Source organism: Panicum hallii, chromosome 1 (genome assembly GCF_002211085.1).
Source record: "Panicum hallii strain FIL2 chromosome 1, PHallii_v3.1, whole genome shotgun sequence".
In the NCBI taxonomy this organism is placed as follows: domain Eukaryota; kingdom Viridiplantae; phylum Streptophyta; class Magnoliopsida; order Poales; family Poaceae; genus Panicum; species Panicum hallii.
The window spans coordinates 30,440,664-30,453,311 of NC_038042.1; positions in this window are offsets into that span (position 1 = coordinate 30,440,664).

Consider the following 12,648-nt stretch of genomic DNA (forward strand, 5'->3'; position numbering starts at 1 on the left):
GGGATCAAAGATGCGAAGATGCGTTCCACACTCTTAGAGCACATCTTACCACTACCCCAGTTCTAGCTCAACCAGATGTATCCAAACCTTTCGACATCTATTGTGATGCTTCAGGAATCGGACTCGGTTGTGTGCTGATGCAGGACAACCGAGTGATTGCTTATGCATCACGAGCGCTCCGAACTCATGAGCAGAACTATCCCACCCATGATCTGGAACTTGCAGCTGTCATCCATGCACTTAAGATCTGGAGACATCATCTGATGGGCGCAAAATGCCATATCTATACTGACCACAAATGCCTCAAGTACATCTTTACACAAGCTGATCTAAACATGAGGCAAAGACGCTGGCTAGAACTCATCAAAGACTATGATCTGGAAGTACACTACCATCCAGGCAAGGCCAATGTCGTTGCGGATGCACTTAGTCGCAAAGCGCATTGCTCTTGCTTGTCCGCAGAAGCTTTTAATGAGACGCTTTGTTGGGAGATGAGGAAACTCAATCTTGAGATTATTCCTCAAGGCGGCCTGAATCATCTCTCAATTGAAGCTATCCTTTGGGATAACATTGTTACGGCACAACAGCATAATAAAGGGGTCAGAATCATTAAACAAAAGTTAGCACAAGAAGAAGGAAAATATAAATGCTTCCGAGTAGATTCCAAAGGGATTCTATGGTTCAACGAACGTGTCGTTGTGCCTAAGGATCATGAGCTTCGTAAGCACATCTTGGATGAAGCTCATTTGTCCAAATTCTCTATGCACCCTGACAGTACCAAGATGTACTAGGATCTAAAATAGAACATTTGGTGGACTCGTATGAAGCGAGAAATTGCCAAGTATGTTTCAGTATGTGATATCTGCCAAAGAATCAAAGCCAGTCATTTGAAAACTGCTGGTATTCTTCAACCTCTATCTATTCCCTCTTGGAAGTGGGAGGATATCAGTACGGACTATATTGTTGGCTTACCCAACACTTCTCTAAGGCATGACTCTATTTGGGTAATCGTTGATCGATTGACCAAGGCTGCACATTTCCTTCCCGTGCATACTACATATAATGCCAAAAAGTATGCCGAAATCTATTTAGATCAAATTGTTCATCTTCATGGAGTACCGAAGACAATAATCTGTGATCGTGGAGCACAATTTATCACTCGATTCTGGGAACAACTTCAATATGCTCTTGGAACTAAGTTAATCCGAAGCTCCGCATATCATCCTCAGACAGACGGACAGACTTAAAGGGTAAATTAGATTCTGGAAGATATGCTTAGAGCCTGTGTACTTCAGTATGACAAGAACTACGATAAATATTTGTCACTAGCAGAATTTTCTTACAACAACAGCTATCAAACTAGTCTCAAAATGGCCCCATTCGAAGCATTGTACGGTCGCCGATGTCGAACTCCTTTGAGTTGGTCACAAACCGGCGAACGTAAAATCTTTGGACTGGACCTTGTCATTGAAGCAGAGGAAAAAGTGAAGATTATTCAGAACAATTTAAAGGCAGCCCAATCTCGACAGAAGAGCTACGCTGACATACGAAAAAGACCATTACAGTTTCAAGTCAGAGACTTCGTATATCTTCGAGTATCTCCTACTCGAAGCATTCAAAGGTTCGGTGTGAAAGGTAAACTTGCTCCTCGTTACATCGGACCCTTTGAAATCCTTGAAATCTGTGGACTCGTAGCTTACCGTCTTCAACTTCCTCCTCAGTTAACAGCCATCCATGATATCTTCCATGTATCTCAACTAAGGAAGTGCGTCAAAGTTCCTACTGAGGTCATCGATTCCCGAACCATCGAAATCGAAACTGATCTAACCTATACAGAACATCCAGTTAGAGTATTAGACACCAGAGAAAGAAGCACTAAAAGAGAAACCATCAGGATGTTCAAGATTCAGTGGAACCATCATACAGAAGAAGAAACAACATGGGAAACCGAATCTTATCTTCAACATAATTTCCCAGACTTCCTTCAAGCCAACCTCCAAACTTGATCGTCCAATTCCATCTTGTTCCGGAATCTCGGGACGAGATTCTTTTTAGGGGGAGAGGCTGTGACACTCAGGTACTTGGCATTGTCATACACTGGATTTTAGTATGAAGTTGTGTGCAAAATGTGGTGAAGGTGTGTTTAAAAATTTAAATGTTAAGGAAAAGGGGTGTTTATATAGTTATAAATTAATAAAGGTCCTTTAGTGTTAAATGGGTGAGAATGGGAAGTGGAATCCAAATACATGAAGGTTATTTTGCAAAAGTCAAGAACTTGCTTTTAAATCATGAAAATAGGTGAAAATACACATAGGATGTAAGTGTAGTGTACTTTTTAAATAGGATTTATATAAAGTTTAGAAACTTTGCTAAGTTTTATATTAATTACAAATCCTTAGCTTTTCTGCAAATGAACCTTAAACCAAAGTTGTAGATTTTGGTAAACCCTACACTTTTGCTTTTGGGCCCATCCTCATTTGAGCTCTGGTTTGAAAGTTACTTAGACATTACAGTGGAGTCCTTGTGTTTCTGGGAAATTACAGTTCAGTCCCCCTTCGTCTACCTTCCCTCTTCCTCCTCTGTTCCTCTGCCCGACGCGCCGCCGCCGCTCTTGCCGGCCATGTGCCATGCACCCACCGCCCCAGAGCCGCTCTGAGGCATGCCACGTGTCCTCCCCCGCCTTGCCACCGCCTTCCCGGCCTCGCGTTGGCCTGCTCCCACCCTCCCCAGGTTGCGCCGCCGCCGCCCGAGCAGCCACACGCCCCGCCAGCGTTGCTAGCTCCAGCTAACGCGTGTAGTGCCTCTCTTGGCTTTAAGGCACGCCCAGCAGCTGCTCCCCGACCTGCTTAACACGCACAAAGACTCCTTCTCCACTGCAACCTTCCCTCCCAAGCTCAGCCTCTCACCGGACTCCCGCCGCCACTCCTGGCCCCAATCGACAGCCGCCCACAACGCCTCCGAGCCCCGATCCTGTGCTACCAGGACACCGCCGTGACCCACTGGTGCTCCTCAGCCCATCCAATTTCGTTTTCCCGCATCGTAGCACCATCCCCCGTAGCGCCGGCGAGCTTCAGTTCCGCCGCCGCTCGGCCTCGCCGTCGCCCCGCCGTTACAGAGCCTCTTCACCCCAGCCAAGGGCACCACCAGCACCACACCAACCCGTAGAAGCTCTCTAGCTACTTCTCCACCGCCCTCAGGCACCCCGGACGAGCGAACACGGTGCCGCCATCGCCGCTGGTGAGAACCCGAGCCACCCCACCGTCAACGACCCCGTTTCGCCCCCTCTTCGACCAAATTAGGTACTGTGATTGTATCCCTACATCCCCACGGTGCTTATGCGCGCCCTATTGGTTCATGTTCGCCGGCCCCTCACCGGGAACATGTGCGCGCCGCCACAGTCGCCGCCATCTCTCGTCGCCAGCCATGCTCCGCCACTGCTCCTCGAGCACATCACCCACCATCGTGATCAGCAGCTCCTATAGGCCGTGTAGCACCTATCCCTCTCCACCCAAGACCTCGCCGCCGGTGAGAACGCCTTGGACAAACCCGCCGGCCGCCGTCGAGAGCTATCAAGGGCCCATCTGCAATTTCTTTTCTGATTCTAAGGGCCTTTGTTCATCAACCCGAGGACCTCTCTGCAAGATCATTGTTTAGTGTTAGCTGTCAACTTGTAAAATCCATAGGAATGTGTAGAAAAATCCAAAAATTACCAAACCAGTTTTGTTGGAATCTAGAAATATAAATCTACAACTTTTGTTAATACAGTTTGGTTTAACACTAAATGCTTTTTGATTTATTTTAAACTTAAATTAAAAGGATATCTTGTGCATAACTTTTGCATACAAGCTTATTTTCTTGTGATTTTTGATATGTGGCTTCTTTAAATCATGAGTAAGCTAGTGTAAAAATTTCATGCTTAGTATTGTTTTGTAGCTTAAGTTCTTTTAAAACTTTTACAAATCAAATTTAAAGTAGTTTGAAATTGTTTAAGCATATTCCTAAAACTTCTCTGTTTGAATCTTTTTACCATAACCTAATATGTTGATAATTAGTTCATAACTAAATTTTTATGGATTTATAATTTTGTTTACTCAGAATTTGAATTAAAACTTGAAGTTTGAATTCAAATTCAAATGTTTTGGTTTCTGTTTTTAGAAAATTAAGCGAAATTCACAATAAGCTTATCTATTGAAAATAAATTTAACCACAAAAATTCAAGGTTAGAATCTTTATGGGTTTTAAAATAAAAATCAAACTTGTCAATTACTTCAAAGAAATTCCATGACTTAAGTGTAAATAGTAGCTTGGAATCCAACCCCCCCCCCTTGCTTCATGGGTTTATGTTTATTAACTTATTGGATTGCAACTTTATCGTGAAGTGAAATCCTTAACTTAAGAACCATCTCACTTAAATCGTTGCATATCATGTAGAGTCAGCAACGCTCGACGACGGAGACTACGAGCTAGTCCTGGAACAAGACCAAGGGTTTTTTGAAGACCCGATAAACGTCGCCGAGACTCTAACTGAAGCTCCGAACCAAAGATCGGAAATCTTTAACACTCCTGCCCCCAACCCCACTCAAGAAGGCAAGCCCCGGCGCATAACCCAGTATTTAATTTACTACAATTTTATACTTATATACATATTGTATCTTGCATTAAGTCTAGGAGTTGAAATGGAACCCTAGATGCATGAATCCTAGGAATGCAATGTATTGTACCTGAGTCCTTAGCGCATAGATGCTCTGCTAATAGGACCGGCAGAAGTCGGGTGATTTCTTGTCACTCGCGTGATATAGGAGTTGCATGTTTACTATTTTGCAATCACTATAAGGATGATGGATAGGGTCATGTGCAGTATCATGACTTAGAAGTTTACCATATCTATTTTGTTAAAAGTTGATAAGGTCGCAGTGTGTGGTAGTGGTGGCCAAGCGTTTGAAAGTACTAGCCACATGCCGCGAAATATGGTAAAGCGGTAAGCCTAGTAACCAATTGGCCCGAGGAGTGGACATACCTCCCACCACTCGTAATTTGATTTTTCTCACGCACCGACGTGCGGGAGTACGTTCCACGCAGTGGACAGGAGTACGGTCATGTAGTCGCGCTACAGACGTAGGTCCTGCATAATTGGTGTGTGTACGGTCCTACAGTCGCTTGTGGTGGCCCTGTTCCACGAGTCGGAATGAAAGGCAAACGGTTGCTTCGAAACTATCGTTGGATGCTCCAAGCGTGTGAGTTAGGTTTGCCTTGCAAGGTTATGGAATTCGATTCAGAATCGTCCGTTTCTCGCGGAGATTGAGAATGCTTATTCCTTCTGCCACATAGAGTAAGAACAGTAATTATTATGGAATAATCTGGATGGATGTTAATCTCTACATTGATTGTCTAGTATAGGTGCTAACCTAGAATGATTAATGAGACTAGAATCTGAAAGCTAAAACATGAAAGTAAATCCTACTCTTTGCTGCTTATCAGCTGAAATTAAACACAAAACCATTACAAGCCAGCATGAGTTTAGCTACATGGCTAAGTATACCATGACCCAGATAAGTCTTGCTAAGTATTAGTATACTCAGTCTTACTAGTCTATTTTTCAGGTATGACCTTTGAAAACCCCCCGGATGGTTTCGGATGACCAACTTCTGTTCCGTTTGGCTGGTCCGTGGAGTGGAATCCGTCCCCGGCTGGCAGTGACCCTCCTGAATGACTCCATACTTTGGGCTGAGTGTGGTGTCAACCTTCGCGACGTGTATAGTCGCGTGTGAATTTTCTTCCGTTGTGAACTTGGCAAGTATGTTTAGCTTGTCTTTTTAAACAATATTTGTATAAGTTGACCTTAATTTGAAATGGTTTGTAATAATGTTTAATATTCTATAATTAAAAGTTGGTGAGCTGTATGTGATTGTGAACTTGCCTTCGTGTGAGATAAACCTGCTTCGATCCTGTTGAATCGTGGTTGCATTGGGCGGAGACCCGACAGACCAATGGGTTGTTCCGTTTGAAGTGCATTGAGTTAGTATCGGCTGTATAGCGATAACTAGTGCACTTGAGCCGGAATAATTCAGGCGGTTTTACCACAGATCACGAGCTGGGAGTCCCCCCCTCACTAGAATGTGGCAAACTCCTAGCCCGGCTGCAGCTCGTAGCCCGGTCATGAGGCCCTCGTATTTCGCCATGTTGTTCGTGGCCTGAAAAACAATTTGAATGGTGTATTTGAGGATCTATCAGTCCGGGGAGGCCAGGACCACCACGGCTCCGGCCTCCTGGAGAGTGAGTGACCCCTCAAAGTTCATGCACCAGTACTCCAAGGTCCATGGCTTGTCATCGTCGACTGCCGGGTACACGGTTTCTTGCGATCGCTCGATGTCGGCGAGGGCTTGACTCTTGACCGCATGCCGAGGTGTGAACTGCAGACCAAACTTGGCTAGTTCAATTTCCCACTTCACCGTGCGCCCCGTCCCCTATCGGTTCCTGAGGATGTGGCCGAGGGGGTACCAGGTAAACACAGTGACCTGATGCGCTTGAAAATAATGCCGCAGCTTGCGGGACGCCATAAGGATGGCGTACAACATCTTTTGTGCCTGCGGGTAACGCACTTTGGCATCTTAGAGTACCTCACTCATGAAGTACACTGGGCGTTGCATGCATTGAGGCCACCTTAGGGGCCCATCCAGGATGATCCCGGGGTCTAGGGTCGGCGACTCTTCTGTAGCCTCTCGTGGCTCCCCTCTCCTGGGGTCCGAGCTTCCATCTCTGGGGTCTTCCTCTTCCATCTCGACAACCAGCACCGCACTTACTACTTGCAAGGTGGCCGATATGTAGAGGAGTAGTTTCTCCTTATCGCGGGGTGCCACCAGCACCGGGGGAAGAGGAAAGGTATTCCTTCAAACCACGGAATGCTCGATCTGCTTCCACGGTCCACTCGAACCAGCCGGCCTTCTTGAGGTGCTTGAAGAGCGGAAGGCCCCTCTCTCTGAGCTTGGAAATGAACCGCCCAAGAGCCACCATCCACCCCGTGAGGCATTGAGCCTCCTTCAGACGGGTCGGGAGCTGCATGCGATCAATTGCTTCCACCTTCTCTGGGTTCAGTTCGATGCCGCGACTCGACATGGGGAAGCCCAGGAGCTTCACCGCTGGTACCCCGAACACGCACTTCTCGGGGTTGAGCTTGAGCGTGGTTGTTCATAGGCTAGCGAAGCCTTTTGAAAGGACCCACAGGAGGGTCTCCTGCTGTCGGGTCTTCACCATGATGTTGCCAACGTAGGCTTCGATGTTGTGGTCCGGCAAGTCCTTCAAGGTAATATGCATGGTCCGTTGGAATGTTAGCCCAGCGTTCTTGAGCCCGAAGGGCATGCGGACGTAGCAGTAGGTTCCCACCAGGGTGGTGAATGAAGTTTTCTCCTCATCCTCCTATGCGATGCTTATCTGGTGGTACCTAGAGTACGTGTTCAGAAAACAAAGGAGGTCGCACCCCACCGTGGAATTGACAACTTGGTCGATGCGGGGTAGCGGAAAAGAATCTTTGTGGCACGCTTTGTTGAGGTCAGTGTAGTCCATGCACATGCGGAGCTTGCCGTTGGCCTTCGGGACAATGACTAGGTTGGCCAGCCACTCGGGATGGAAAACCTCCTAGATGAAGCCCGCTTCCAACATCTTTCGCACTTGCTCGCGGATGAAGTCTTGCCTCTCCGGTGCCTGACGGCGGACTTTCTGCTAGGCAGGCCGTGCTTCAGGGTGCACGGCACGGCGGTGCTCGATCACCTCCCTGGGGACTCTGGGGATATCCGACGGTTTCCATGCAAACACGTCGGCGTTAGCCCAGAGGAAGGAGATGAACATACTTTCCTATTTTTTGCCCAGCTGTGCTCCAATTGTCACCGTCTTCTTGGGATCGTCCCCTGGGCGGATTACCTTGGTGAGAGCAGCATCTTCTAGGGCGATCCACTATCTAGCTAGGAGGGTGTGTCGACGGCTCGGGGCATTCGCCGTGGTTCGGGGAGATGGCCGCCATGGCCTCGTAGAGCCTCTCAGCGCAATGCACTGACACCTTGATGTCTGCCTTGATGGAGATGACTCCGGAAGGCCCCGGGATCTTCAGGGTGCTGTATGCATAGTGCACAGCCGCCATGAACTTGGCAAGCACTGGGCGTCCGAGGATGGTGTTGTAGGGGAGGTCGAAGTGCGCCATGTCAAAGACAACATTCTCGGTGTGGATGTTGTCCCGTTCCCCGAGCGTGACGGGCAACTCGACCTACCCCAGGGGAATTGTCTTCCCATCAGTGACACCATAGAAAGGCATCGATGGGAGCAGCTTGCATTCCCCGATCTGCATCTTGTGGAACACCTCCAGGGAGAAGAGGTTGAGACCCGCTCCCCCATCAACGAGGACTCTTCCCACCCTGAGGTTGCAGATCGTGAGGGTCACGACCACGGGAAGGATGCTGACCCCCGCCGTGTTGTCCAGGTGGTCGTTCCAGTCAAAGGTAATTGGTGTACTCGACCATTTTAGGAGCTGGGAGCTTGCCGACGCAGGGGAGGCAGCGTAGACCTCCCTCCAGAGGAGCTTAGCTCTCCTCCAGGATGGAGGAGCGCTTGCTCCACCGAAGACGATGGCCACGGCATGCTGTGGCTCCTGGAAGCCAGACCCGTGCTGCCTGGGGTGTCTCTGTCGTCGTCACCACGGCGGCGATCACCCTGCTCCTTCTGGTGGTTCTCCGCGAGGCCCTTGACCAGCGGGCACTCGGTGAGGTCGTGCCGGTCGGTCCTGTGGATCTCGCACCACTAGCTGGCTCCCAGCTTTGCCGAGGCCGGCTTTGGGGGCCCCCTGTGGGTTTTCTCCCTGTAGGTGGCTTGTTGCGGCCTTCTATCGCCAGCGCGGCGACAGCCTTCCGCTTGTTCTTCTTGTTTCCATGCCTGTTGCGCTCCAGGGAGGTGGGCTCCTCGGGCGCGTTGCACCATTCGGTGCGGCTCTGAGCCTTCGCCTCTCGGATGCACTTTTCCTCCAGGGCGAATAGCTCGGCAAAGGTCTCGACATTTTGTGTCTCGAGCTTCCCCACCAAACGCTTGTTGGCAACCCCCTCGCTAAATGCCATGATGACGGCGGATGGTGAGATTCGGGGAATGGTGTTGCACACCTGAATGAAATGCTGGATGTAGTGTCGCAGTGTTTCGCTTTTTCGTTGTCCGACCATGAGGAGATCTCCCTGGGTCCCGGGTCGGTTGAACGACCCGGAAAAGTTGGCAACAAACTTTTGGCACAGTTCACCCCACGAGCCGACAGATCCTGGTGGGGGTTTCATCAACCAGGACCTCACGGTACCCCTGAGGGCCACATGGAAGTAGTTGGCCATGAACTGAGGCCCCCAACTCGCATCTTGGATGGCCGTGTTGTAGATCTAGAGGAACTCCTCAGGGTCGATGGTACCATCGTACTTCTCCAGGATATCTGGCCGGAACTTGGTGGGCCAGTTGACCCGCCGCAAGTCCGCAGTGAAGGCCCAGCACCCGGCCCTGTAGGGTCCAATATCATCGTCGCTGGTGGAGCCGCGCCGCCCCTGGTTTCCTTGCGTGATGGATGTGACACCCTAGGTGTCTGAATGTAGCAACCAGAGGGAGCAGTTGTAATGTATGTGTTGAATTATGTGAAATCGAGTGAAATGTGTGAGAATAAGGGTTTATGTGTAATTTCTCAAAAATACAAGTCCTTTTGTGCAAAGGTTTTGAATTACAAATGTAACTTTCATTTCTACTAGGGGTCATAGTGTAAGAATGTTAGTCATCATTATTTGGTATAAAAACTTGTATTCAGGTCCAAAATCTAATGAAAATTGCCTTCAATAGGACAAAAACTTGATAATTTTGAATTTAGCCCAAGAGTTCAAAAATAAAACCTTATTCTTTGAGTTTTTGAACTTGAACCTTAAAGCAAAGTTGTAGTTTTTAAAAAGTTCTACAACTTTTATTTTGACCATTTTCTCATTTGATCTTTAGAATAGTGGAGAGTTTTGTTTTACAGTGAAGTCCCTATAGTTCCTGTAATTACAGATAGGACCTTAGGATCTCCCCTCCGCTTTCTTCCTCCTCTGTTTCCTCTGCCATCGCAGCAGCGCTGCCGCTGGCCGCTGTTGCCGCATCGCCTGAGGCCAGCTCCTGCTCCAGCGCCGCTCCACGCGTCGCCAAGAAGCTCGGCCACCGCCTCAGCACCTCCCCGCTGTCCGTTCCCGCGCGTGCCATGCCGATCCGCCGCTACCCGAAGCCGCCACGTCGCGCCACCGGTCGACAGCAGCTGCTCCGGCTTGCCGTGCCTCTTCTTAGCCCCGCCGCACGTCCAAGAGCCCCCTTCGACTACTTTTATCCACTCACGCGGCCATATTTCGCTTCTTCGGCTTCTCCTCCACTCAGCACCCTGCCGGACGACCGCCGCGCTCTCTGCTCGCCGTCGTCAGCTGCCTCCGCCATCCCACGCCCACAATTCCATGCTCTATTGGCACCACTACACCCCACTAAAGCTTCATAGCCAATTATTCTTCATTCCCTCACGTTCGTGCCATTAGAACGCCGTGTCAGCCGTTCTGTCCACCGTCGCTGATCGACTTCACCGTCGTCCCACCGCTCTACCCCCTCTTGGACCTCACCGAGCTCACCATCAGCACTACATCTACTCGAAGAAGCTTCCTAGCTACTTCTTCGCCACCTTCCTGCACTCCGGCCACCCGAATGCCACCGCCGTTGAACTCCATTGCCGTCGCTCCGCGCCGCCGTAGACAGTTCGCCCCGCCTATCCTTGATCCACACCAACCCCTCTAGCAGCTTCACCTTGATCCCGTGAAGCTCGCCAGCCCCTCCATTGCCAACCTTGAGCACCGCATCCACCTCACCGTCGAGCTCCCTCTCGCCGTCGTCCCGGGTCGCCGTGGGGACCTGCCCTTCCGGCTGTCCTAGCCCCCGCCAAGTAGCTCGGGTGAACCGCCTCGACCCCCTGAAGCTTCTCCCCCACCTCCGATCCACCACCGGTAAGCCACCCCACCGGAACGCCGCCGTTCCCCTCCCTGCCCCTTGCTGTACTCCGGCCAAGACCCAATTGCTGTGATTTCAATCTTATTAGGGTCTTCTTTGTAAAAAAAATAGGGGTATCTCGCGAATGAACATTTATGCTAGATCCTGTCCATGAAAAATTATGAAAATATTTTTGAATGATGTTGCTGAGTTTCTTGACATGTCCATAAAATTTTAGCACCTAAAATTATCTGGAACTCTAGATATAAATAGATCTTGAAATAATAGTGCTGATTTTGTTTATTTTTGTAGCACTGTTCCTGTGGAGATAAAATTCTGATAAATTTGCAGGAGCTTTATTTATGCTTCACCAGTACTCAATTAAATTTATAGCTCAAGTACTGCAGCGGTTTGCTCTGTAGAAATAAAACATGTTCTAGGTGCTAATTAATGGAGTTATTTCTTCTAATTTATTTACTGCATAAAATATTCTGAAAATTTTAGGATAAGATTATCTCAATGAGGTCTGTTTAAACTAATTTAGTTACCACTCCTGACTTGGGGTTTAATTATTTGATTAAAAACAAAGGTTTATAATAATAATGACCCTATTTCATTAAAAGAATTATCAGTCTAGTTTCTAAAAATCAACTAATGGTGTTTAATGGAGTTAGTTTGGTAAATTAGGATCACCCCCATGCTATCTAATGTAATTATTTTGGTTTCTTAGAATAACTAAACATGTTACTTAATGCAATTAGGTAGTTTAGTTTGTACTCTATAAATGATTGCCCAGTAGGAAAGTAAATGATAGATTTGCTAAATAAAATATTTGTTTATTGGATTGCAACTTTATCGTGAAATGAAATGAAATTGTATGCATTCCCTAAATTCTAATGTTTGCATATCATGTAGACTCGACAACTTTCACTGACGGAGATTATCAGCTAATCCCGGAACCAAAAGAAGGAATTTCTGAAAACCCCGGGAACGTCACCGGAGATTTAACTGAAGCCCCGAACCCCGGTTCGGAAAGTTTTAGTGTTGACATCTCTAACCCCAGCCCCGCCACCGAAGGCAAGCCCCGGACATACACCCTATTTTCATACGCTGCAATTTAAATATTAATTTATTGTATTGATGCATCTAAGTTCTTAGGAGTTGTATGGAAACCCTAGTTGCACATTCCTAGAATCCTATGTACTGTATATTAGAACTTGAGTTCCAGTAGCTGCTATGCTAATAAGACCGGTAGAAGTCGAGTGATTGCCTGTCACTCGCGAGCTTTATAGGAGTTGCAATGTTTACATTCCTGCAATCACTATAAGGATAACGGACGGGGTTGTGATTATGATTCATGACCTTGACAGAGACCCCGTATGTATTGATAAAAGTTTGATAAGGTCACAGTGTGTGGTAGCGGTGGTTAAGCGTTTGAAAGTACTAGCCACATGCTGTGAATCATGGGTAAGCGGTAAGCCTAGTAACCGATCGGCCCGAGGAGTGGACATAACCCCCACCACTCGAAATTTGGTTTTTCGCACACGCACCAACGTTCGGCACAGCGGACAGGAGTACGGTCATGTAGTCGTGCTACAGGCATACGTCCTGCACATTGGATGTGCATATGGTCCTATAGTCGCTTGTGGT